This window comes from Sciurus vulgaris (assembly GCF_902686455.1).
Source record: "Sciurus vulgaris genome assembly, chromosome: 2".
NCBI classification, from domain to species: Eukaryota; Metazoa; Chordata; class Mammalia; order Rodentia; family Sciuridae; genus Sciurus; species Sciurus vulgaris.
Window position 1 is genome coordinate 84,668,116 of NC_136462.1, and position 27,628 is coordinate 84,695,743.

General features: G+C 39.1%; 1 long non-coding RNA gene across 4 annotated transcripts in view; it reads left to right on the forward strand.

The window, feature by feature from the left end:
• Nucleotides 1-26,986, forward strand: part of LOC306653005 — a 31,633-nt gene extending 4,647 nt beyond the window's left edge. Inside the window, exons 2-4 of one of the 4 annotated variants that reach the window (XR_013761606.1) lie at nt 1,690-1,996; nt 6,388-6,487; nt 25,643-26,986. This is a non-coding gene — a long non-coding RNA (uncharacterized lncRNA). Of the gene's footprint in view, nt 1-1,689; nt 1,997-6,387; nt 6,840-25,642 lie in introns of those variants that run through there. The other 3 variants (XR_013761607.1, XR_013761608.1, XR_013761609.1) reach the window with 3 other exon arrangements.
• The last annotated feature ends 642 nt before the right edge of the window (nt 26,987-27,628 follow it).

Below are 27,628 nucleotides of genomic sequence, written 5' to 3' on the forward strand. Positions count from 1 at the left end.
GGCCTCAAACTTGTGATTCTCCTGCCTCAGCCTCTAGAGCTGCTGGGATTAGAGGCTTGCTCTACCACCCCTGGCTCAATTCATTTTTTAATACTTGGAGTGTATTGCCATATGTGTTATGTGTATAAGAAAGATACTTTTTTTCTTAAAGATTTATGGTAAAAACACTCAAAATCCTTTCTTTTAGCATTTTGAATCATGCATTCTATTATCATTATCTATAGTCACCCTGCAGTGCAACTGCAAACCAGAACTATTTGCTCCTGTGTCCCTGTAACCTAGTATTAATTGATCATTCTCTCCCCACCCTACTCCCTCAGCCTCTGGTAGCCACCATTCTACAATGGTTTTAGATTTCACATATAAATGAGATCCTGAAGTGCCTGTCTTTTTATGCCTATCTACTTCACTTAACATCATGATCTTCAGTTCAATCTATGTTGTCTCAAATTACAGGGTTTTATTCTTTTTTATGGTTGAGTAGTATTTCATTGTGGATATATACTAAGTTTTCTTCATCTATTCATCCATTTGGTTGTTTCCATTTTTTTGGCTATTATGACTAGTGCTTCAGTAAATACTGATATGCGATTGCTGGATCATGTTGTAATTTTAATTTTTTGAAGAAAAACCATACTGTTTTCCTTAATGACTGTACTAGTTTACATTCCAAATAGTGTGCATGGTTTTCCTTTCATCCACATCTTTACCAACACTTACATTTGTATTTTTGATAATAGCCATCCTTACTGTGGTGAGGTGATATCTCACAGTGGTTTTGATTTACATTTTTCTAATAGGTGATGTTGAGTATTTTCATCATGTGTCTATTGACCATTTCTATGTCTTCTTTTGAGAAATGGCTATTTGAATCCATTGCCCACTTTTAAAAATTGGATCATTTGTTGTTGTGGTCGTTTATTTTTGTTTTTCTATTGAGCTCAAATTTCCTGATATTTTAGATATTAACCCCCTGCCAGATGTATGGTTTGCAAATATTTTCTCCCCTCCTATAGGTTGTCTCTTCACTGTTGCTTCCTTTGCTGTGCAGAAGCTTGTGAGTGTGATGTACTCCCATTTGTCTATTTTTGTTTTTATTTCCTGAGTTTGAGGGGCATTGTCCTTAAAGATTTATGATTGTTAAGTAATTGCTATTGTAAATTTCCACATTAAAAAAAATCGAACCCTATTTTATATATTTTTAAATATAAGTCCATGGGAAAGTAAGATTCCATGACCAATTTTCATTTAACACCAATTTTTGGAGATCCATTTCATTTGAAACTTGAGATTGACTATCTCAACTACTTCAGTGTATAAAGATCATTTCTTCACTCTGCTGGTACATTCTAGATTTCTAGACATGCTTTTTTTAAAAAAATTGTAACAAAATAAACATAACATCAAATTTACTGTCTCAACTATTTGAAAGTTTGCAGTTCAAGAGTGTTAAATACAATCAAATCGTTGTCTGATACCCCAACTTTATTTTAATTTATTATTATTTTGCGTATATTATTAGTTTGCAGATTGAACCCAGGGGCGCTCTACGCCTGAGCTACTTCCCCAGCTCTAAAATGCTGAGGCTGACCAGGAACTTGTAATCCCCCTGCCTTAGTGTGCGCCTCCACACCTGGTTCTTAATCTTATTTTTATGCCAGCCATAACTCAATTGATTTCCAAACCTAGGAGTGGCTGTGTCCCGCAGTTTGAGAGAGATTGGGTCATATCCTAGAAGTTCGGAACCACTGAGCCCGCTTTGCTGAGGTCACACCGATGAGCTGATGGTAGTGTGAGATTCGAACCCAGGTACCCAGGTTGGGCTTTTTCCTAACCACCACCCAAGTGCCTTCCTGTCTGCCTTGAACTGCCCTTTCTCAGAAGAGGATGCTGAAAGTACCTGCGCCTCTGCTGCCTAACAAAACTTCAGATTCGCGGGTTCCACCCTGGAGGACTGAATCTGCATTTTAAATGAACCCTCGCCCTCCTCCACCAGGTAATCTGCTCCCTCCGCAGAATGAGCGGCACGGCGTGGCCCTTCTTCCCCAACCCACGGCGCTGTGCTGGACGCCGCCCAAGCTGCCAGTGCTGGGCCGAGTCCAGCTTGGCTGACCTTGCCCATCCCAGTGGGACGGCAAAGCCCGGCGGTCCCCGGGGCTCTAGAGGGCCTGCGAGGCCCTTCCCGGCGCGGACGGGCCATGAGGGAGACGTGCCGGCCAAGCTGAAGGAACAGAAGGTGGGACTGTTCCCGCTGCCCTTGCCTCGGGGGAAGCCTGTTTCATCCACCATCTGCTAGGATCCGGAGGGAGCGGCCTAGCCTCCTCCCCGGCACTGGGGGATTAGCAGTCACTTATCTCAGCTGTTCCTCCATTCGGAGGTGTCGCAGTATTTACAGAGAAGCCAGAAACAGACCAAGCCACACTTAATTCCTCCCCACGAGCCCTCTCCAGCCCCTCCCGCCCCTCCTGCATTCTGTGTGCTAGGAGCAGGGAGAGGTTCTTTCTAGATCAGAGGAGGAGTCGGGGAGCCAGCCTTCCTAAACATTTCTGTTTTCTCTCCTTACACATTTGTTCAACCCCCACTGCCCTCTGGCAGAAGCTGGGTTTCAATTTTCGTTAAAAGAAGAAAGTGACAGGACAGGGATGCGGGCCCCCACACATCCCGGTGCTCAGAATCCAATACCAAGGCAAGGCTAAGGTTACCACGTTTTACATGCAGCCACCAAGGAGATTAACCCAGGAGGCGGGTATTTCAACCCCAAATGGATTCTGTTCTTGGCAGATTCCAGCAGTCACTGCCTTCTGACATGATAAGACCAACTGCAATGGAGTCATTTAAAAAGGTTCAGAAAAGGAGGACAAGGAGGAAGGGGTTGGGGGAAGGGATGGGGGAAGGGATAGTGGAAGGGAGATGCTTCTGGATCCTGGAGTCACACGGGCTTAATTATCTAAAGCCTATATTTTCACTCTCCTCTATCCTGGTGTACGGCAGGAAAATCAGGAAGAATTTCTAGATAGCCTTTAAATTCCTTAAAAGGAGTTTGTCCTTCAAGAATGAAATGCTTTACCCCTGTAGGATTCTGCTTGGAAGGTATTCCTCTTAGTTCAGATTTGGCTTGCTCCCACACTGGCAGTGACTCTATTTATGGAGGTTCAGTTTTTCAAGTGTTACCTGGAGCAAGCCCGCTTTGCCTGGAGAGCCCAAACATGGCAACGTCCACCCTAAGTTTGAGTTTCTTGCTAGCAGAGGCACTAGTGGATATGCATAGGAGATGAGGTTTGAGCCCAGAAATTTCCTGAAGGCATTTTCACTCACCTGCCTAACGTGGAAATCTCTCTCCTATCAAAGATCACACATCTGACACACAATAATAGTATCAGTAATTAGACATTTATTGAACAATTCCTAGGGGCTGCCATTATCCTGAGAATTTTTATGTGTATATGGTCAACCTGGTTAATTTCTAGATAAACAGACTAAACAGACTGCCAACTACAGAATCCATGTTACTGACCTGCATTTGATATGATGTCACCAGCCTATATTAGGAAGATGTGTAAGAAATAGATTTGCTTCTGTTGCAAGGACATTGTCCTAGATGTTCATCATAGGACATGATCTACTCTATGAACATCTTGGGAGAATTTCCTGTCTGACTCCAGTACCAAGAATAGTATTACTTCTACCAAGCAACTAGTTTGACTCTGTGGTTCCTGAATCTAATGACCAACCAGGTTTCTCTTTTGGTTGTGGCTAAGAGATTTCTTGAAAAATATATGACCCAACTGTTACACAATTACAGGTCCTTGTGATTTATTTTATATACCCACCTCTAATTTTCATTTTTCTACTTATACTTTTAACTTTCATTTCCCATCTATTCTTATAAATCTTTTGTGGAACAAAACAAAAGGTGGATGAATAACGTAGATATGAGTGAACTTATGGAAATAATAGAGAATATCTGAATTGGAATTTGGGTGTCACTTTGTAAGTAGCCAAGAGCTCACAATGACTTGCATATATCAATAGATTTCTTCCACCCCAAAGGAAGTATATGCCAATGAAAAAAGCCCATTGCTTATAAAGTATAATAACATTTTGATTTTCCTTTTAGCATGGCAAGTAAAACTGGCAATCTAAAATAACATTTCCCACCGTATAAAATAATATGTCCTTATTGTGGTAAACGAAGAAGCATTTAAAAGAATACAAAGAAAATGACATATCTGGGAGATTTGTAAAGCTCTGTTTTATAACTTCCCTATAATAAAACTAAATGTGACATGAAATTCATAAGGCCTTGCTTTCATATCTACTTATAGCCACTGGTCTGACAAAGAACAAATAGTCTCCTATTCTGGTAGTTTGCAAGAATGTACACTTGTTCTTCAAAGAGAGACAAGCAATGTAAGGAATTTGCATTAAAAGCATTTCTTGGTCCTACTATTATAATCTAAATTATTTCTAGTCAACAGCTGGAACCAAAGAATGCCCAACTGTAAGCAGGCTCTGCCCTGGGGATTATATCATCCATATCTCACTTACGTATTTTAGAGGACTGGCTCTGGTTTCCACCTCAGCTGTTGAACTCTTTCAAAATTGCAGTCTAAAAACAGTGACCTGTTACAAACACAAAATTGAACTATACAAATGTATTACTAAAGGCTTTGTTTTTCTGTGGGGAGTCCGAAAGCAATTGCTTTAGGAAAAATCTTTACAACTGTTATATGATCAGCATTTCTAAACTCCTCTTGGTTGGGGCACAAATAACCAATTTATCTTACCCGCACAGCCTCTACTTTAATTTCAGAAATTAAAATAATAATAATAATAAAGATAATAATGGTTTTGCCTAAAGCCAGTGCTCATACCTAACCAAGGGAAAGAAAACAAACGGTTCCTCCACAATATAAATAACTGAAAAGCTTTCTGGACCCATTACTTTCATCTGAATGTTGTCACTCACAAATAAGTAGACCTGGGGCTTATGGTATTTTAGTGAGAAGGGCCAGCCTTCAAGGACTGAGGGGAAAAAATCAGCAGTTAAACCGTGATGTAGCACTGAAAATTGATCAGAGCAACCTTGAGCATGACCTGAAGGATGGAACAGAGTAAAATACTGCATCTTTATAGAGATGCTGCAGTGACTGAAAGCTCAAAGGTGAGAACATTTTTGTGGATAAACAGGAAAAGTACTCTCTGTTCAGCTAATCCTTTCACAAACTCTATAAATATGCAATCTTCCAGGTAGAGATTCTAGTTACTATCTAATATTATAGCACGATATTTATTGCTGCCACAAAAAATTCACATTGGGCTTATCTCTCCACCAGTGGTTATAGCCATCTTATTTCTGTACTCCCTGTTCAAAGACAGAAGAGTCCAGAGCCCTGCTCCTAAGTATGCAGAGGAAGAGCTCTGAAGCCTTAAGCCAATCTCTTAGACTGGCACAAATGGTCATTTCTGGTACCTACCCAAGGATCTCATCCTGAAGCTGCTAATGCAAGGTGGTAGATAGAGATGATAGAAAGGAGGTGGAGGTAGGGAGATGGAGATGGAGGAGTGACTTATGATACCCTCCGCCCTTCCTACCCATTTCTACTTGATAGAAAACTGAACATCTATATCCAAAGCATAGGTACTGGCACAAGGGGCTAGGCTTTGTTTCCATATCTGGCAATGGAAACCCTTAAACAAACTATGCTCATACTGTCCAACTCACTGATAACAAACTCCTAAAATGGAAATGAAAAGAGAAAAAGCAAAACTGATTCCACAAGGTAGAAAACCTCATGCATTAGAACAGTTCCAATGTTCTGGTTCCTTCTGGAAGTTTCCACTTCTCAGGTCTAAATATCAAACCCTAAAATGTCTTTCCATAATTTATATCTTTATGCAGCCAGATTTTTCTTTGATCTATCTGGGAACTAACTAAACCTAATTCTGACTAAATGTGAAAAGTTAAACGCTAAAATTTGCCTACTTTCTGACCTGGAAAATATTCCCGTGAATCTGAGAGAATCATTTGTGAGTGACAGGTTTGCCACTTCCATTTCCTGTGTTCCATTGTCACAAGGAAAGACCAAGTGCATCTTTCCAAAACATCTGATCAGTCACAATCATGTAGATGGGGTTTAAAAACTTTAAGGCTGGTATTGGGCAGTGGCTAAGAATGAACAGATGTTCTTTGTTTTGTCAGATATTTGTGGATGTAGAAAGGCCAGATGATATTTCATTATCACCACTCTGAGACTGTGAAAGGAATAAACCTTCTACAAAAAAAAAAAAAAAAAAAGTGTGTCATGCTAGGAAAATATAATGCCTTATAGTTAGAACATGTTCCATTTCCAATAAAGCACCCTTTACCTTTCTAATCTCTCTCAGCAGCAACTAAGAAGACATCCAGCAACTGATTTTTAACAAGGATCTTCAAATCAGTTCTCTAGGAGGTGTGAGGATTGCTTTCACCTATGCAGAAACCCAAGTATGTTAAGACTCTCATTTTGTAAATAGCAAAATATTTCAGATGAATAAACTCTTTGGTTTGAAAAAAAAATTGTTTCTAAGAAAATAAATATTACAATAGTGATGCTTCTCATGCAAATGTAAATACATACAAGAAGAAAAATCCAAATTTTGATGCTAAATAGTGTTCCTTTGAAATCGAGATGTGTTTTAGTTCTCTTCATTTGATGGATATTTATTGAAAACTTTCTCTGGGCAAGGCATTGTACCAAATACAGCAGAGACTATTAGATTGAATGAGACAGTGCCTGTATACCAATACAGTTTTCACTATAGTAGGTGGCTCTCTTGTACAACCATCCACCAGAAAGCTCAACGCCTCCCAGTAATATTAAATGAAGCCAAAGGGTTGGAGAAAAGGAGGAAATCTTTCCCATAAATCTCACGGGGAAAGCTTCGTAGACTACAGAAGTTGAGCTGAGCCTGTGAAGGCTGAATAATAGGTTCCTTTCCACCCCAATCCAATCCATACCTATTTGGTATAATTTTGCAAATGAATTAGGGAAGAGGATAGGAATGCTGAAGACCAGAGGTTTCCAAGGAGAGGAAATACTGGAAGAAAGATATTAGTAAGCTTCAGCATGTTATTCTATATTTATGAAATAATTTTCTATCCTAATTGTGTTTTTATAGGGAAAACAAAAAGTTATGTTGCTTTCCTCTAGAATAGTTTGCTGAACAGAAACCCACTGAATGCCCACTATGTACCATGTGCTTTGCTGCTGAGAAGTCAAATTCAAGGCTCTCTGTCAAGTCCCAAATAAGCACACAGCAGGAAATGTGGATGTGCATTAAAGCATGGTCACATCTTATTTTTTGTGAATTCAAAACTGGAACAGACCCGAGAGAGAGAGAGAGAGAGAGAGAGAGAGAGAGTTAGTTCTTCCCTGCCTCCATGCGTCATCTGCCATAACTGATTCTGAAAACCTCCAGGGAGTGAGCTATTTCAAATTTACCTGTACATAGAAAACTTGGACCGCTGATGGTTATTTCTAAAATCCAAGCAAATACACTAAAATTGTTAATAGTGAGGAGAGTACTGAAGAACAAGGGAGGGGGGAATTATTACATTTTTCACATTATACTTACACATTATTTGAATATAATTCCAGAAACAGGTATTCATTTTATGAATAAGAAAAGAGCAAAATAATCAGACTATCTTCTTGCTAAAAGTCAAGCATATTTTTGTCTTATTTACCAAATGGAGATTTCTACATAATAACTTCCATGTACTCGAAGAAAGACACCTCATCTGCAAGTATTGTTAAGATCTTTTTCACCACTGTTTTTAAAACTGCCTTCATATTTGGCCTATCATCTAATTCTTCTTCCAAGTTTTTTGTGTGCAATAAAATCTCTCTTAGCTAAATTGGTTGGAGATTGGGTTTCTGGTTAATTTAAAACTGCCAACATTTGGAGACTTGAACTTATCTAGATGCTCCCACACAAAACTGCAAAGAAAATGATTGAATTACTTGATTTATTTACTTATTAATTGATTTATTTATTTGGTACTGGGAATTGAACCCAGGGGTGCTCTACCACTGAGATACATCCCCAGCCTTTTTTACCTTTTATTTTGAGACAGGACCTCACTAAGTTGCCCAGGTTGAAACCTGGGCAACTTGAAATCCTCCTGCCTCAGCCTCCCAAGTAGCTGAGATTATAAGACGTGTAGCACCATACCCAGCAAAGATCCTTTAATTTTTGTTTATATTTCAAGTTACTTTCATAATAATCTCATTTTAAAAAGTTATTCTTGTCATGTGCTATGACAGTGCATGAGACAGATGTAAAATATCAGGCTACACTAAAATGACATCCTGAAAAGTTTATGTTCTGGACGTCACCCAGTACCCTGTTCCTCCCAGGCTTTCCCTGTGGACACAACAAATAAACACAGAAAGACTCAGGGAGGAGGAAAGAAGGGGGACTGTGTTGAGACTTTGAGACTTGGGAAACAATATAGCAGTGACTTCCGGGGTTTTCCTTGCTGCCTCTCAGATATTGTGGACATTGTGCTACAGAAACTTCCGATAAGCCAGGACTGCCAACAAGCACAGACAAAATAAGCTCTAAGAAAAGTCTGTTAATTCTATGTGAAGGACCAAGAAAAAGGGTGTCCTCAGGATGGAAAGACTTTTGGCAATGCCTGCCCTTCTTTTGACAAATAACAAAGGGAAAATTGCATCCCCTCCCCATAGTTTACATGGGATAGAACAGGGAGCCAATCTTCCTCCCACCCTCCGTCCTGTGGTATCAGGTGATGGTGCTCCAACTTCCCTGCCCAGTGGTGATGGTGGCCCTGATCAGATGCTGATCTTCATTCCTGCCCAGGCGAAGCAAGCAGTGCTCTCTTCTCCAAACAGGGCATGGTGAAAGCAGGGATCAGCAGCAAATGGAGCCTCTGCCCCTCCCCTGGTATCCTCAAGACTCACAAGGCTGTGTAGGTTGTGGCTGGTCAGCACTCCACCTCTGGTGTCAGTAGAGTCCCGTGGAGAGCTGAACCTGCCCACCCACCTGGCAGCAATGAGATCAAACAAGGATGTGCAAAAGAGGGCTAATCAGAACTCTAGTCCCCTTCCCTCCACCAACCAGCATCAGCCAAGAAAATGGGGTGGGGTGCAGATTGTAGCTGTGCCCCTATTTTCCTGTGTCTCCTCTGGTTTCAGTAGAGCTCGGTGGAGAACTGACCCTCTGCCCTCACCCTGAAGCAACAAAGCCCTCTAAGTCAGCCTTCCCCTTCCGTGTTCTCTAGTGATAATGGATCCCCGCAGGGAGCTGAGTTTTCACCCCATTTTGAAGGCAATGAGATGGTAGGGGTCAGTGCTTCACTTTGACTAGGAAGGTTTCAGTGGGGCCAAGGGGGGCTGAACTGCTTCCACCCATCCCACTGCAATGAAGCAGTGTGACTCAGAACTCCATTTTTGCCAGGGAAGATAAACATACATACCCACTTAGCTCTCAATATCTCAACCAGGGAACCAACTGCTAATAAAAGAAGAGAAAATAGATCCAGAGTGTCATGATGTATTATCAAAGCAGTCAGTATACAATTAAAAATCTTAACGTGAATTAGAAACGACAACAGATACCAACATCAAGATGAATCTGATGATGGAATTATGTGACAAGATTTTTAAAGCAACTATCTTAAAAATACTTCAGCAAGCAATTACAAATTCTCTTAAGGCAAATGAAAAAATGGAAAATCTCAGCAAAGAAATAAAAGTTACTAAATACTAAATAGAAATAATAGAAATAAAAATAAAATAAGTTAAATTAAAAACTTACTGGATAGACTCAATAGTAGAGGGGAAATGACAAAGATTACGATCACTAAACTTGAAGTCAAATCAATAGAATTTAATCAAGCAAATAGAAAAAATAATAGAAAAATAGTGGAAAATGAACAGTCTCAGGGATCTGGGGATATATAGGTATCATTGGAGTTTTAGGAGGAAAAACAATGGAATCAAAAAGTATTCAAAGAAATCATGGCTGAAAATTTTCCACATTTATCAAAACACATAAAGGTGCAGATTTAAAAAGTTTAGAGAACCCCAAATAAGATAAATCCAAAGATTCTCACCCACTAAGGGACCTTATCATGAAAATTTTGAAAACCTAAGAAAGGATAATCTTGAAGGCAACCGAAGAGAAATGACACATTACTTATAAAATAACACCAATAGAAATAAGAACAAATTTCTCACCTGAAATCATGGAAGCCAAAAAAAAAAATTAAATTAAATTAAATTTAAAAAGGTGGCACAACAATTTTTAAGTACTGAAAAAAAAAAAAAAAAAACAGAACTCTTAGTATCAGATTCTATATCTGGCAAAAATATCCTTCAAGAATAAGACAGGAATAAATTTATCTGAGAAAAACTAAGAACATTTGATGTTAGCCATTGTTAAAGATTGACTAAAAGAAGTTCACCAAACAAAGGGAGAGAGAACAGGAAACTTGGGACTTCAAAAAGGAAAGAACTTTGGAATTGGCAAAAATAGAGATGCATTTGATGGACTTTCTCATGAGTCTCTTAACTCACATTTGATGGTCAAAGTAAATCATCTTTGATGGTTGAAGTAAAATTCTAACATCATCTACTGCAGTCTTAATCTTAGTGGAGGAAATAACCCAAGATAATCACACTCAAGAAAAAGAGAAGGTAAAAGACCTCAATGGGAGCTGGGTGTTTATACTTCACCAGGTAAAATTACCAGTAGGCTCTGATAAGGTATATATAAATTGTCATAAACAGCAAATACTAAAATAACTTTATAAAGCCACATAATAGATGACTCCATTTGTATAATATTCTGGCAATGACAGAATTACAGCAATGGAGAACAGATTGGTGGTTGCCAGGGATGAAGGAGGTAGGGAAAAAGGAAATAGTTGTGAGTGTGAAAGGGTGGTGTGAGGGATCCACATTTTAGAACTGTACTATATTTTAGTGACTATATAAATCTGTGGAGGGGACAAGATAGCATAGCACTAAATACACACATGCACACACACACACACACACACACATACACAAATGCAAAGGAGTGTGCAGTAAAACTGGTGAGATCTAAATACAGTTGATGGATTATATCAATGTCAATTTCCTAGTTGTGATATTATAGTGTTTCTCAGTGGTAACCAGATGTTACCATTGAGAAAAACCAGGTGAATGATATGTAGGATCTCTGGATTACTTTTTATAACTGCACATGAATTTATAATTATCTTAAAACTTAGAGTTTTGAAAATCGAGTAAGATCAAATATACATAAAAATCCCCTTATTTCAGTTTTACAATCAATTTGATTCTGAATGAATAGCTTCCTATATTTAGGTGATCATAATTTATAAAATAACTATACTCAATATATTTGATATCTACAAGCAATCAACAAACATATGGAAAAATGTTCAACATCTCTAGTAATAAGAGAAATGCAAATCAAAACCACCCTAAGGTTCCATCTCACCCCAATTAGAATGGCGATTATCAAGAATACGAGCAACAACAGGTGTTGGCGAGGATGTGGGGAGAAAGGTACACTCATACACTGCTGGTGGGGCTGCAAATTAGTGCAGCCGCTATGGAAAGCAGTGTGGAGATTCCTTAGAAAACTTGGAATGGAACCACCATTTGACCCAGCTATCCCACTCCTTGGCCTATACCCAAAGGACTTAAAATCTGCATACTACAGAAATACAGCCACATCAATGTTCATAGCTGCTCAATTCACAATAGCCAGACTGTGGAACCAACCTAGATGCCCTTCAATTGATGAGTGGATAAAGAAACTGTGGTATATATATACTATGGAATATTACTCAGCCATAAAGAATGATAAAATTATGACATTTGCAGGCAAATGGATGAAATTGGAGAATATCATGCTAAGTGAGATAAGCCAATCTCAAAAAGCCAAAGGACGAATGATATCACTAATAAGTGGAGGTTGACACATAATGGGGGGGAGGGAAGGGTTAGAGTTAGGGTTAGGGAGGGGGGCAAGTATAGAGGAAGGAACTACTGTATAGAGGGTAAAGAGGGGTGGGAGGGGTGGGGGGAAGGGAAAAAAATAACAATGAATCAAACAACATTGCTCTATGTAAATTTATGATTACACAAATGGTATGCCTTTACGCCATGTACAAACAGAGAAACAACATGTATCCCATTTGTTTACAATAAAAAATAAAATAAAAAAAAAAAAAAAAAAAAAAAAAAAAAAAAAAAAAAAAAAAAAAAAAAAAAAAAGAGTCCTGTGGGCTGGCCCAGGAATATACTGGCATGTGGGGTCAGGTGCCAGAGAGGCTGAGGAGGTTCCTAGGTACACAGCCTGTCTGATGAATCAGGTGCCAATGATGCAAAGCAAACTTCAGGATGATGGAAGGACCCAGGAGAATTTATACCTATGTCAGATAGAATCCGGCACAGTGAACAGACTCAGCAACAGAACCTGAAGACTAGAGGAGAGTGGTGCTTCTAATTAGTAGCATGGAAGCTATTTAAAGCACCCTGATTGAGCTATTCCAGGAGCAGGTGAACACCTTAACATGGAAGACCTGTTGTGTAAGTGGTGAGAGCTGTCAGAATGAACTCTTGGGGCCTGGGGCCTCTGCTGGGAACACTCAGCAAAAGAGCAAAACTTAGAGGATGGGGAGTTAGTTTCCTGCTCTGGTCCAGGTTCGGCTAAGCAGTAAGAGATGATCAGCCTGAGATTCAGCACAGAAGACATCCACAAGGTTGGGATGTTAGCAGCAAGGAGCAAGAAGCAAAGACTATTAGTGAGGGCCACCTTGACCTTGAGTATCTGTGAGATGCTCCCTTAGGGGCTCCTGGAGATGGGAAGGAAGTGGAGGCAGCAGTGTGTGAGCAGTGTGTGAGAGGTGGGAAAAGAACCAGTGCAGTTCAGCCTCACTAAGAGAAAGGAGGCAAAATCAGGCCAATTGTATTGAATCCTGTACACATTAAAACCACCTTAAGGAGCAGACTCCTGGGCCTTGCTTCCATAAATTCTGATTTAATTGGTCTGGGTGTACCTAGGCATTTGGGAATTTTTAAAAGCTCCCAGGTAATTCTCATATTTAGCCAGAATCAAGAAACCTCCTTAAGTAGAAGCTTGTGCTTTTTGAACTTAAACTTGCATCAGAATTACCTGGCAAAATCCTATCTCAAAACATAAAAAAGACTGAGGATGTAGCCCAGTGGTACAGTAGTAGGCATCCCTGGGTTCAATCCCTAGTCTCTCTCTCTCTCTCTCTCTCTCTCTCTCTCTCTCTCACACACACACACACACACACACACACACACACACACACACAACCTGGAGGGTTTGGCATACAGCAGGTTGCTGAGCTCCACCTGTGGAGTTTCTGACTCAGCAGGTCCAGAGTGAAGCATGAAAATCTGCATTTCTGAAAAGTTTCCAGACAATGTTGATGCTGAACATATGTTGGCAGAACACATGAGTGGCACAGATCTAGGGTAAATATTTACTGAGGCAGCCTTTGTATCCTCCAGGTGGTGTGGCTGCTGGGCAGAGTTGGATATGGGGAAACTGTATATAGTCAGGGTAGAAGAAGTCTGAACAGGTTCACAAAGGCCTGAAACTCACTGCTGCCTCTGCCACATACTAAGTAAATGATCTCGAGTAATTTACTCAAACTTGCTAAACTGAAAGATCTTCATGAGATCTTCATGAAGCAAGAATAACTATATTCAGCAGTTGTTGCAATGCTAGCATTTTAAAAGTGCTTTTATCATGGTGAACACATGACATATATTAGGACAATTTAACCTTCGACCAACCTTTTGATGTATTATTTCTTCTGCTTTAAAGATGAGGAAGCTGGGTTTAGGGAAGTTACTTGTCCAAAGGCACACAACTGGTTAGGACAGGCTTAGAACTGGAATTCAGTCCATCTGATTCCAATACCAATACACACAACCATTTCACTATACTAATCCAATAAATACTAACTATTTGGGGTAGTAATTGTATTAGGAATGAGATATACATGGAATTCCAAAAACCTCAAACAAGTTTCTTGTTTTCATGAAATATAAATTTAACCCAGTATACACTGGGAATTGCTAGGATTAAATCTAATCTCAACTCTAAAAGCGTGGAATCATCTGTAAACTCCCATCTCAAACCTATAGAATTACAATCTCCTGGGGAGCAGGGCTCCAGAATCTGAGTCGTGGTCTGAGTCACAGCTAATATATTGAACGTATTTTGTAGTTACTCTTCTATTTCTTAGGCTGATTTAGTGTTCTTCTCAATGTTACCATGCACAAATTTGTACTATACTATTTTTGAGTAGACCAAGTAGATAGTCCACAGTTTGAGAAAATTAAATCAACCACTTAAGCTATTAAAAATATGCAAATAAAATAATTTCTTGGATATTTAACTTAAAATCTAAACCATTATGAATGTAGTGACTCAAAAACCCTAATTTGATAAAACAAGCAAAGCATTTCATTTTAGAGAAAAAAATTAAATTATAGCTATATATGTAGTTGACCTCCCTATTGTACTTCCTCAATTAAAAGCTGAGTAATTAAGACTTTTTAAACTCAACTGTATTGACATAATGCAATTTCATGGAAAAGTTACTCCCATTTGAGGAATTCCTCTGATTAAGCATTGTGAATGAGGACTTAAATGTGAATGACAAACTTCTTCCCTGGTCATGATGACCAGCATGTTACCACTGAGAACAACAAAAGTCAATTTTTCTAGTTTTTAAAAACACTCTTTAAACATTTAAAACATTTCTTTGAGGGTATAGAAGAATTACTAAGTCAAGAGAATATTAGGGGCTGAGTTATCAGAGAGGAAGGAAGGAAGCAGTTGAGTCTCAAACTCATTGGCTGCTTTTCCCTTGAGGAATCTCCCAGTTTATAAGGGGTGGGCATTGGGTGGGGGTGAAGAGTTATACTGAGCTCTCAATGATCTCTATAGTGCTTCACACATAATGCCTGACAGGTAATAAAAGAGTACAAGACCAAATGCTTGAAAAACCACAAGAAAAAAGTAGAAAACAGAGATCATCAGGAAATCCAGATACTGAAGTTACATTTATTTTAAAAATTGACTAATGTTTTCAAGATAATAATTGGCAAAATAGAGAATTTTATCACAGATTTAGAATCCATTGAAAAGAATCATATGAAATTCTGCAACTAAAAATATTATAAAAATCAATAACTCTATAAATGATTTTAAGAGCATATTGTCAAAGATGAAGAGAGAAGTAGTGAGCTTTAAGGTTGGTAGGATATATGCAGACTGAAGGGGAGGGAGCAAGGCAAGTACAATAAAGAGCTAAAAACCACATGGACCATGGTGAAAAGGTTTAGTACATGTAATCAGAGTTCCAAAAGGAGAGGAGGAATAGAACATCATGGCAAAAGCAAATTTTAAATAAATAATGGTTAAGAATTCTCCAAAAGGGAAGAAAGACATTAAATCACATGGCCAAAATCCTACCAACCTTAAACTGAGTGAATGCAAAGAAAATAAGACCAGGCACAATGTGCAAAATTGCTGAAAATGAAAGAAAAAGAGAAAATCTTAAAAGCAGCCAAAGAAAAGGGTATGTTGCTATCAAAAGGAAAGCAGGAAGAATGGAAGCTGACTTCTCAGGAAAAAGTAGAAGCCAAAGGTAACATAACACCATCTTCCACCCACCACAAAAGTTTGGCACAGTCATTAGAGCAATTAAAGTATGTGTGCTTGTACTGTCTGGAAGTGTGAAACAACAAACTAATATTAGTCTAAAATATGTCAGAAATAAAAATTATAGCTGGATGCAGTGGAACACACCTGTAATCCCAGCAACTAGGAACACTAAGGCAGGAGGATAGGAAGTTCAAGGTCAGCCCCAGCAACTTGGTGAGACTTTCAGCAACTTAGTGAGACCCTGTCTCAAAATGAAAAATAAAAGGGCTGTAGATGTAGCTCAGTGGTAAAGTATCCTTGGTTCAATTTCCAGTACCATAAATAAATTAATTAATAACTAAAAATAGTATTACATAGTGTTAAGGTTTGAATATTAGGTGCCCCCAAAAGCTCCTGTGTTAATGCTGGAGGTGGAGTGATTAGATTATGAGAGCTGTAAACTAATTGGTGGATTAATCCTTTTGATGAATTAATAATTCAAATGAATTACTAGATAGTAACAATAGGCAGGTAGGGAATAACTGGAAGAAGTAGGTCACTGGGAGCATGCCCTTGGGAATTATATCTGATGTCCCTGGATCCTTCCTCTCTTTCTCTGTTTCCTGGTTGCCATGAGGTGAGCAACTTTCCTCCACCATGTCCTTCTGCCATGAAGCTTTGCCTCACCTTGGGCCCAGAACAACTGAGTTAGCCAACAATGGTCTGAAACCTCAGAAACAGTAAGCCAAAAAAAAACTTTTCCTCCTCTAAATTGTTCTTGTTGGGAATTTTAGTCACAGCAACAAAAACCTAACACATGTAGGATAACCATTAAAAGATTAGTAAGATAAAATGTATGACCCCTAGTTGAGTATCAGTGTTCAAAATGCGTTGTATTTTAGAGTATTATCAGTTTGGGACTTTGGGATTAGGGATATGCAACTTGTATAATAATAACTACATTATTATAAATGGACTAAATCCAATTAAAAGAGAAAGATTGTCAAACTGGTTTTAAGAACTCAATTACATAGTGCTTATTAAAGTCATACCTAAAATATAAAATTACAAAAAAGTTGAAAGAATGAGGGATAGAACAAGATATTATTAAGCTGGGCATGGTGGTACATGCCTATAATCCCAATGACTCATGAAACTGAAGGTGGAGGATCACAAGTTCAAGGTCAGCATCAGCAATTTAGTGAAACCCTTGACAACTTAGTGAGACTTTCAATAAAAAGTAAAAAGGATTGGGGATGTAGCTCAGTAGTAAAGTGTCTCTGGGTTCAGTTCCCAGTATCAAAAAAAAAAAAAAAAAATTAAAGTATATTATTGTGTTAATTTTCTATCACTGTCACAAAACACCTGAAATAAAAAACTTAGAAGGAGTTTAAGAGGTTTAGAGATTTTAGAGGTTTTAGTCCTTGGTCACTTGATACTGTTGCTTTGGGGCTAGTGGCAAGGCAGTACATCATGATAGAAGCACATGATAGAGGAAACCTGTTCACCTCAGGACTTCCAGGAAGCAAAGAGAGAGAAGGAAGGGTCAGGAGTCCTGATATCCCCTGCAAGGGCATGTGCTCAGTGGCCTAACTTCTGTCCACTATGCTCCACCTCCTAAAGGTTCCACAGCCTCCCAGTAGCACCAACCTGAGGACCAAACCCTCAACAGTGTTGAGGCACACATTGCAATTATACAAATGTAATCCAATAAAAGCTGGGATTATTTATATAATATCAAAGTAAACTTCAAGACAAGAAGTATTATCAGAAAGTAAGAGGAGCATTTGTATTGATAAAAATACCAGTCTAACCAGAAAATAGACCAGTAAATTTTTATTCATTTAAAAAAATGCCTAAAAAAATGTGCAGGATATGCAATAAAAATCAAAGAAGAAATCTATAAATATACATATGGAAAAAGCAGATAAAAAAGATTGTGAGAATACAGATTCGAATCACAAGAGAGGGTCAAATATTCATAAGATTTGACCTAAATGATATACAGAATATTGTACACACATATGTCAAATATCCATAGAATATTATTAGAACATGACTATATAGTGGGTTATAATGCAAGTATCAATTGCAAAGAATTTAATTTTTATATTTTTTCTAACAATAATAAAAAATAACACACCAGATGTTTGAGATGTAATCCATGGCCCATGGGTAAAATTACAGTGGAAATAAGAAAGCATTTCAAACTGAATAATAAAAAATATGATATCTCAAAACTTATGGGATACAGTTAAAGCTTCAAGCACATATGTAGGAGAAGAATAAAGGTTACAAACCAATAATCTAAATAACCTAAGTAAGTTGGGAAAAGAAAATGAACTAAGGGCAAAGAAAATCAAAGAAAGAGACAAAGGCAGAAATTAAAATAGAAAAATAAATATAAGTAACACAGTCAAAAATTGTTCTTTTGAAAGCTAATAAAATTGATAAGCCCATAGTAAAGCAGATCAAGAAAAAGAAATCTTAAGTTGCTCATATCAGATAAGAAAAGGGGACATCATTTCCTACAGATATTTAACAAATATAATAATATTTATGTGAATAAAAGTATAGATGAAATGGAAAAATTATATATAAACAGAACTTATCAAGGCCAACACAAGAAATGGAAACAATAATTCCCCAGTGTGTGTGTGTGTGTGTGTGCGAGCGCGTGTGTGTGAGTGTTTGCATTGCAGGGGATGGAGCCCAGGGCTTTGCATATGCTATGCAAGCACTCCACCACTGAGCTATACCCCTCAGTCCTTGGAAACAGAATAATTGTATATCTGATGAATAAACTGAACATATATACAAATTTAAAACAAAGGTTTTGAGGTCTTGTTGGCTTCACTAATAAATCTAACCAAACATTTAAGGAGGAAATAACATCAACCTCACATAATCTTTTCTGGAGAATAGATAGGAGGAAACTCTCCAACTCTTCATGAGGACAGCATAAAACTTACACCTAAACCTGACAAGAATATGAAAATACAGGAAAATATTAACTAGTCTCTCTCTTGAACATAGATGCAATAATCCAGAACAACTTAATATAGCAAAATATAAAGATAACATAACAAGTTGAGTTCATTTCAGGAATGCAAGGTTGGTTTAATATTTAAAAATCAATTCATAAAATTCAGCACAAGGAGGGATATCACATGATTCTTTCAATATATGCACAAGACACATTTGATGACAGTTAACACCCATTCATAAGAAAAATTCTTAGCAAACTAAGAATAGAAGAAAATCTTTAATGTAATGGAGAGTATCTATAATACAACTAAAACAAACATCATATTTCAACACTTGTTCCAAAGATTGAGACTAAGACAAAAATGTCTGCTACCTTACTTCTATTCCATATCTTATTAATGATCCTTAGCAGTGCTATAAGGCAAGAAATAAGAAGAAAGGTATAGGAATTGGAAAGGAAGAAGTAAAGCTATATTTATAGTGAGAATATAAAACACAAAAGACTTTGTAGTCAAATTATTTAACAAGTGAACATAACAAGGTTAGAGAAAGAGTCAACTCCATCTCTATATGCTAGCAATGAAGTACAAAGATTACATTTTAAATATCATCATAAAGGATCAGTACCTAAGGATCAAATCCAATTAGAAGATTTGTAAGACCTCCTCCCTTAAGACTACAGAACATTAGTGTAACAAATTAAAGAAGAGTGAAACCAGAGGAGAGATACATTTTGTTCATGGGTCAGAAGATTATAAAGATGTCAATTCAACACAAATTAGTTTTTAGATTCAATGCAATACATTAAATCACTGCTGTGTGTGTGTGTGTGTGTGTGTGTGTGTGTGTGTGTGTAAATGTTGATTCAAAAATTATACAGAAATGCAAAGAGCTAAGACTAAGTTCACTTTAAAGAGCAAGAAATTTGAATAACTGACAAGTTATCAAGATTTATTGTAAAGTTATAATGACCAAGAGAATATTGTATTAATGCAATTTTAACAGAGAATCTAGAAAGTGACCCACATACATATGTATACTTGATCTGGATGAGTGTCACCCCAAACAACAGTGAGGAAATGGTGGGTTTTTTGATAAATGGCACTGAATCAAGTGAATAAGTATATAAGAAAATATTGACTCTATCTCATACTATCAACAAAAATCAAGTCTAAGTGAATTAGAGATCAAAAGGGCAATTTTTAAAAATTCCTAGAATAAAGCATGAACAATACATTGCTTACTTTATAATAGGCAAAGACTTTCTTTTTCTCTTTGAAGTGCTGGGGGTTGAACACAGGGCCTCACACATGCTAGGCAAGTGCTCTACCACTGAGCTACATCTCAGCCCCAAATATTTGTTAAACAGAAAACACTCTAACCACAAAGAAAAACAATGATAAACTAGACAACAATTTTGCTTCAAAAAGGACTCTGTTAAGAGACTGAGAAGATAAGTGACATTGTGGGAAAATATTTGCAATATATGTACAAAAGGGCTTAGATCCAGGTTGTACAGGGAATTCTTATAAATCAATGAGAATAAGACGAGTCAATGGAAATAGGCAAAAGCCTTAAAGAGACATGACACAAAGGAGGATTTCCATGCAACCGTGAAAAGTCTATTCTACAAATTGGAGTAATTTCTGTCACACCCCACTCGAATGAATAGAAGGACTACAGGAAAGAAAGGGAGACTGTCCTATCTTTATGACTATTTTTAGCCAGGGGTGGGCTCAGTTGTAAAGCAGTTGCCTAGCATGGCACTGGGTTTGATCTAGCTGGGGAGCACTGTTGGGGTGGGGGAAACTATTTTTACTTTACAAATGATGATGGAACTGCCAACTATAACCCTAAGATTAACCTTACATAGTAATTGCCTCCGCCTGTCAGTCAGATCTTGCCAACCCCCACCAGCATCCAAAGTGCCAATGAACTTTCAAAGTAACTTGCATAGATTCCTCTGTCCTAATAAAATCCCCAAGCTTTCCTTTGTTGTCCAGACATACCAGAGGCCACCCCAGCCTGTTCCCTGTGTGTTCTGGATTGTGATTTCTATTCTTTGTTGATTCCAAAATACAAGTTCCTCTATTGGAGATCTGTCCCCTTTTTTGTTCAACTTCAATACAGTCAATAAACATATAAAAAACCACGCAATCTCAATAGCAAAGGGAAACACAAATCAAAATCACAATGAGTTGCCATTTCAGACCCTGCAGGATAGCTAAAAATTTTGTAGGTTCCCTTTTTCTCTGTGTGTCTCTCCTTGTCTCCTTTCCTAGGCTTAAGGTTAGACCTCTGCCCAGAATATCATGTATTATCTTTCCTGCCAAGTCACGTTTCCCCCTTTCTTCTAATCTTTGTAACATTCCCTTTCAAAACATCTCTCCAGCACAGCACCAGCCTGATTCCCAACACAATAAACTTTCTTGATCAGCACCCTGGTCAGTCACTGCCAACCCCTGATCCCATGCTGGGTGGGTAGGTCAACTTTTCTATGTATATTGGAGCTCATAACCACATAAGCTTCTGTCAGTTGTCTTAAATAACTTCTTTGTGTTTATCCTTTTTCTTCTTTTGAAATTTAGGCTCCCAAAGGTGAAAAGCTCTCTCAGAACCTATGAGTAGATTATAATTTTAATTGTTTGAGGCTAAGAAAATGAGATGTTTCAAATAAATTTATTTTCTCTGTTTTTAAAAAGCAAGCTTTAAGGAGGGTATTTTGATTAATGAAAGTGTTCCAGCTGGGCACTGTGGAGCACACCTGTAATCCTAGTAACTTGGGAGGTTGGTAGGAGAATTCCAAGTTCAAGTCCAGCCTCAGCAACTTAGCCAGGCCCTGTCTCAAAATAAAATTTGAAAAGGGGCTGCGGGTGTAGCTCAGTGGCAAAATACCCTTGAGTTCAATCCCCAATATGTAGTGTGCACACACACCAAGTATTTGAATAAGAAAAACTATGAAGAGTTTTTATTATCTTTGCTAATGCTTATTCTAAAATCTCTACTTTGATAGCCTTGAAAAACAACCAAAGAACTGTAGGTATGAGAGGTGAATTGAGAAAGAATTCTTATCCTGTAACAAAACACCTCCAGATTCTGTTGAGTTAGGCTATAAACAAAACAAAACAAAACAAAACTTAGGTACATGCACAAACAGGGGAAGTGTGCAGGGGAGGGGGTGTTGGGGGGAGAGTTGGGGGGTACAAGGGGGGAAGGTGGGGTGGGTGAGTGCAAGGCTTTGCTGTGAGCCCTAGATGACTTCCATAACCTTGTACCAATACAATGGAAAACAACTTTGGCCAAAGAAAGCAGAGAAAAATCATGAGAGGGTGGGGGAGACTTACCTGGTCTTGTCACTACCCTGCCTTCCTGGTCAGGGTCAAATGCCTATCTTATGGATCCTCTCTAGTAGAAAGCAGGATGTGAATCTCACCTCCAATGTGAATTTGAGATGTTTGACTTAAGAAATACAGGGAAACAAATAAAAAACAACCAGCTCGCAACCAAAGTTCTTTTCATTAAATTGTCAGCAAGTTTTCAAAGCTGATGTCTCCAATTTCATGTAAATAAAAGAAAATCAAATGCCAGAATGTCAGGAAAACAAACACCATGTTTATAATTAGCAGCTCTTCTGCAGATCTGGTGGTGTCTATGTGTGGTGCTACACAGACTGAGCCCTGCAAGTGCACCTGGAGGCAAATGTCCTCTGCAGGGATAAAGCCACCCAGCCACCCTCCCCAGCTGCGCTGCTCTGCACATCTGGAGGGGCAGAGGATCTCTGGCAATATACAATCTTGTTCCTTCTCCCAGTTCTCAAATCTTTATGACTTTTTCTTCACTAATTAAATATTCGTTTAAAAGGATCAAGAAATATCTTTTCCTTTACCCTAGTAAGGGTAAGCCTATTGTATTGTAAATATACCTTTTTCTTGGTTGTTTTAATTAAGTTTTCTGCACTTTGCTAAAAGCAAAGATTTTGAGCAGAACCAAAGTCAGTTGATCCCTTTTGCTTGCTTGAGCTGGCTGGCAGGCACCATTGCCATTGTGACAACATCTAGTTTTAGAACAACAAAGAGAACAGAATGCTACTGGCACCGAGGAGTAGAAGACGACTGGGGAACTTAGTGGAGAGATTTGTGAAGGGGAAAGCTGTGTACTATTTTTATCAAGGGCCCTTCTGCAGGCATCTGTTGACTGTCCTGTCTCCATGGTGGGCATCTACAATGGATAAGCCACGCCCCTGAATATTTCACTTGAAAAAGTACAAGACACAATCCCTTGCCCTACTGGCAGAAGTTTGCCCAGACAGTGATGGGTCATGAGTAGAAAAGGAGGTTATGGCTGGCTGGAGTGATCAGGGAGGGCTTGCTGGAGGAGGTGGTGTCTGGCCTTGAAGACAGGGTGGGAAGGAAAAGGAATAGCATTCCAAGTGAGAGGCACAGAAAAAGCAAAGCCACAGAAGTGAGAAAGTGTAAGATGTTTTCAATGGAAACTAAGGAAAGTCCCCTAGTTGAAGCAGAGAACTTCAGACATACAGCTTATTCAATGGATCTAACAGTTTAACTTGAGAGTGAGAGAAACTTTCCAATGGCTTATTTATCAAAAATGTTTTTTTTTTTAAACCTGAAGTAGTAATATCAGAAGCCCAAAGGTAAATTTAAGATACCAGAAAAGGTTGATTTGGGTACAAACATGATAATAATTATGGTAAACACAATATCCATGTGACTGACAAAAAGTCCAATTCTAGGAGGGAGATTTTTAAAGCCCTCCTTCTTCAGGCTTATACCCCAGCAGCTGAGAACTGAAAGGAACATTTTACCATCTGGAATCATGGTTGCCTGATTGTCTTTATGTCTTTCTAGTCAACTTGTGATTATATTCTGCACATTATTTTGCACATTTTTCATTCTTTTTGAACCTTTGATAAACTCCACTCCTGAGACAGGCCTATGAGAAACAGATTTAGAAATGAAGCTACTGGCTGGGTGCAGTGGCACACACCTGTAACCCCAGCTATTCTGGAGGCCAAGGCAGGAGGCCTGCAAGTTCCAGGCCAGTTTCAGCAACTAAATAAGACCCTGTCTCAAAAGAAAAAGTAAAAAGGGTTGGGAATGCAGCTCAGTAGTAGAAAACCCCAAGGTTCACTTCCCAGTACCCTACCCCCAACACACATGCATGCGCACGTGCTCACACACACACACACACAAAGAAATGAGGCTAGTGGACAAATCTCAGTCATAACAGGAGTTTAGAATGAGCGCTTTCTGCTACCACCCTTCCTAGGCCTTCTCTTATCCTTTGCTTTCCTGAATTTCTCCTTCCACATTTTACATACACAAATTCAGGTCCTTCTCCTTTTTTGCTATGACCTGTCTACTCTTCCATAGTTTTGTGTTAGTATACTGGCTCTCTGAAAAAGTTAATCCATGATAGGTAGTATTTGCTGATCTCTGTGGTATACATACCCCTACCACAGATAATTTCAAGTTCTCACCAGCTTGAAATACTGAACAACCAAGCCTGGAGTCCTGACCCACTCTCTGGTCCCCTGTGCTACGTACACTGTGCTCCTTCTTCATTCTTTAGGAAACTTTCCCTGGGCCTCTATTCTCTGGCCTTTGTAGGAATTCTGTGCTTAATAATAGAGTAACAGCAACCAGGATCAGTTGTCTGAAGTCCCTTTGAATCACTCAGGTTAGACCTGAAGGATGTTGAACTACACGTTTTACCATTCTACATGCTAGGGCTCACCCTCCATCACTCTGGTTCAGTATTCTTGCAGGACCAGGTAATGTTAGATCAGCACAAGAAGCATTAAGGAGCTTCTTTCCTCCTTCACAAATTCCTCCTTCTTGTTCCCTAGCATTCTGGGCAATGTTCTTGACCCTCTTGATAAGAGGCAAAAACCTTTATCACTTGTGCCCTCTCCAGCAGTGCTTGATGCACTTCAATGTGTATACAACTATCCAGGAATCTTATTAAAATGCAGATCTTAATTAAGGAGGTGGATGGGGGATAAGGATGCTGAGTTTGCATTTTTAACAAGCTCCGAGATGGTGTGTTTGCTGCTGGTCTAAGAACTATACTTTGAGTAGCATTAGCTGGAGGGAGAATATGGTTGCTCACCCAGGGCAGATCCTTGGCCCACTGACTGTTGTTTAGGGGTTTTGGGGTCAGGGTGAGGAAATGGGGGATGTGATAGCTTTATTTACTGGCTTCTTCAAGGAGTGAACTAAAAGAGTTCCTATACTGGAATGTATGCTTATGTTTTTCTGACTGATACAAACCTCTTTCTGTATCTGTCTGTCTGTTTTTTTAGAGGCACTAGGGATAGAACCCAGGTATACTCTACCACTGAACCACATCCCCAGCCTCCCCCATGCCCTTTTTTTCTTCTTTTTATTTTGAGACAGGGTCTTACTAAGTTGCTGAAGCTCTTGGGATCCTCCTGAGTCACTGGGATTACAGTCATGCACCTCTCCATTCAGCTCTGTATTTGTGCAGAGACTTTCATCCACACTCAACAATTCTGAGAACTCTAGTGAGGCTTGCCAGCCTTCCGCCTCTAATTCCACTGCCCTCATCTTTTACCTCATCTTGGCTAACATCCTCACCTGCCTCTCATCCTGGCAAAGTCCATTAACATCTCCTGCTCCTCACACAGCGTTGTCAACACATTTATCCTGCCCTCTACCTTCTTGCCCACTAACACTCTCCATCCCCAGCTCACACTCACTGCCCAGGCTTACACCCACCCGCTCCAGGTCCTCAATCCAGTTTTAGCAGTGCCCTTAACACATGTGCATTTTTAATTGGGCCTATTTATATGGTGTCACTTTTTGTTTGTGTTCTCATACACATAATAGCTATTTACATCCCCCCTTGAATCTTCAAGAAGAGCAGCTGTGACTTTTGCCCCCCTTGCCCTCCGCTGCAGGTATGGAGCTCTACACTGATCGCCTCAGGAAGACAGGAGCTCTAAGTCTCACCCAGTGGCCTGAGGTGGTGTCTCACCTTCCTTTTTCTTTTCTAAATCCTTCCCTGACTGACCCTTCCTTCTCTATGCCAGAAATTTCTCTCTTTTCATCTATAGGGTGTCATTGGAAAAGCCAGTGGATTTGGGGCCAGATAGACCCAAGTCCAAACCCTTCGGCAGGTGAGGCAATGTAGTGCTAATGTAACAGGGCGAGAGCCCTTCATGGAGCTGAGGCAGCCATGATGGTCCCTTCTCACCCATTTTTGCGATCATGCCAGAAAGATTTCAGACATATCACTGAGAGTAGCAGGCATTAAAAGTTCATGAAAAGGGATAGAAAAAGGAAAAGGAGGATATTCTTTAGTGAGAAAGGGGTCCTCAGAGAGAGGAGGATGGTACATCCCTCCTGCCTTCCAGTTTTATTGAGGGTCCCAGGGAAGTTTCCAGGGAGTCCTGCCCAGGTTCACCTCTTTACTTTTGACTGACAGCAGGATTGAACCAAACATCCAAGTCCCCCTGAGCATGGTAAATATTCAGGGCAACTGTAGGTCATTTATGCCCATGCTGACAAGTTCTAATTGGGGGGAACTTATAGATTTTATAGTTAGGGGAATTATCATTATCTCCCTGAGTTCTGGAACCTGATCTGTGTAAGGTCACAAAAGTTCCCCACTTCAGGGTAACTGGTGTTCTTATTGGCATTTCAGGCATGTTTGTTTGCTGAGGAATGTAACATATCCTATTGACTTAATCCAGGCAGGGATGCAGGTAAATTGCTTTTTTAAAAGAAAGCATGTGGGTTGGAGTTGTGTCTCAGTAGGTAGAGCACTTGCCTGGCATGTGTGAGGCCTAGGTTCGATCCACAGCACTGCATATAAATAAATAAATAAAATAAGGTTCATTGACAATTAAAAAAATATTTAAAAAAATAAAAGAAAGCATGTGGGTGTCAATTTATAGAATTTTCTTCTTAACCTCATGTTCCCATTGCTCATGTATGTCTGTTATCTACCACTAAGAGCCCAGAATTTGGGTCCTTTGAGAAGGTCCTTCCAGAGTTCAAATTCACTTACCTCTTACTCAGCATGTGTGTTCAGGTAGGTTATTTTGTCTCTTGAAAACTATTTGTTGGTAACTGATGCAGTTGTAAGGGTTTGATAAAATAATTCATAGAAAATATTTAATAATGCCAGGTACAGTGGTGCACACCTATAATCCCAGTGACTCAGGAGGCTGAGGCAGGAGGACCACAAATTAAAAGCCAGCCTCAGCAACTTAGCGAGGCCCTAAGCAATTCAATGAGACTCTGTCTGTAAAATATAAAAAAGGGCTGGAGATGTGGCTCAGTGGTTAAGCACCCCTGGGTTCAATCCCTGGTACAAAATGTTTAAAAAAGAACATGTTTGATACAGTGTCTAGCACAGAGTAAAAATGTGATATAAACTTAAGAAAGTGATATAAACTCTTTACTCTTGGTTTCCTCCTGGGAAAAACTAGAGTGATAGTACCCATCATACCCATCATTTGTGAGCACAAAATAAAGCAGCATATGTGGAGTGTGAAAACACTCAACCCACAGATGTCTCTCCTTGGTTTTCTCTTCTTCCCACGTGGGCAGACTCCTGAGGTGCTCTGGTTGCTTTCCTCTGCTCCACAGCCACTGCTCCCCTCCTCTCCTTGCCCTTGTCTTTTAGGTGTGCATTGGCTCCAACGACACTGCAAGCAGACAGTGGAAGGTCCTTGGTCTCTGTTAATGCAGTAAGATGCAGGGAGAAGACCGGGAGCTGACTGGTAAAAAGGGATAAAGGGATAAACATATAAAAGAACGACCACTCTACATTAGCTCTTTATTCAGTCAGTAAAAACTAAGCTCTATGGAAAATATTCAATTATATGAGACATAGTACTTCTCTCTAATGCTTACACTCCCAACAAACAAACAAACAC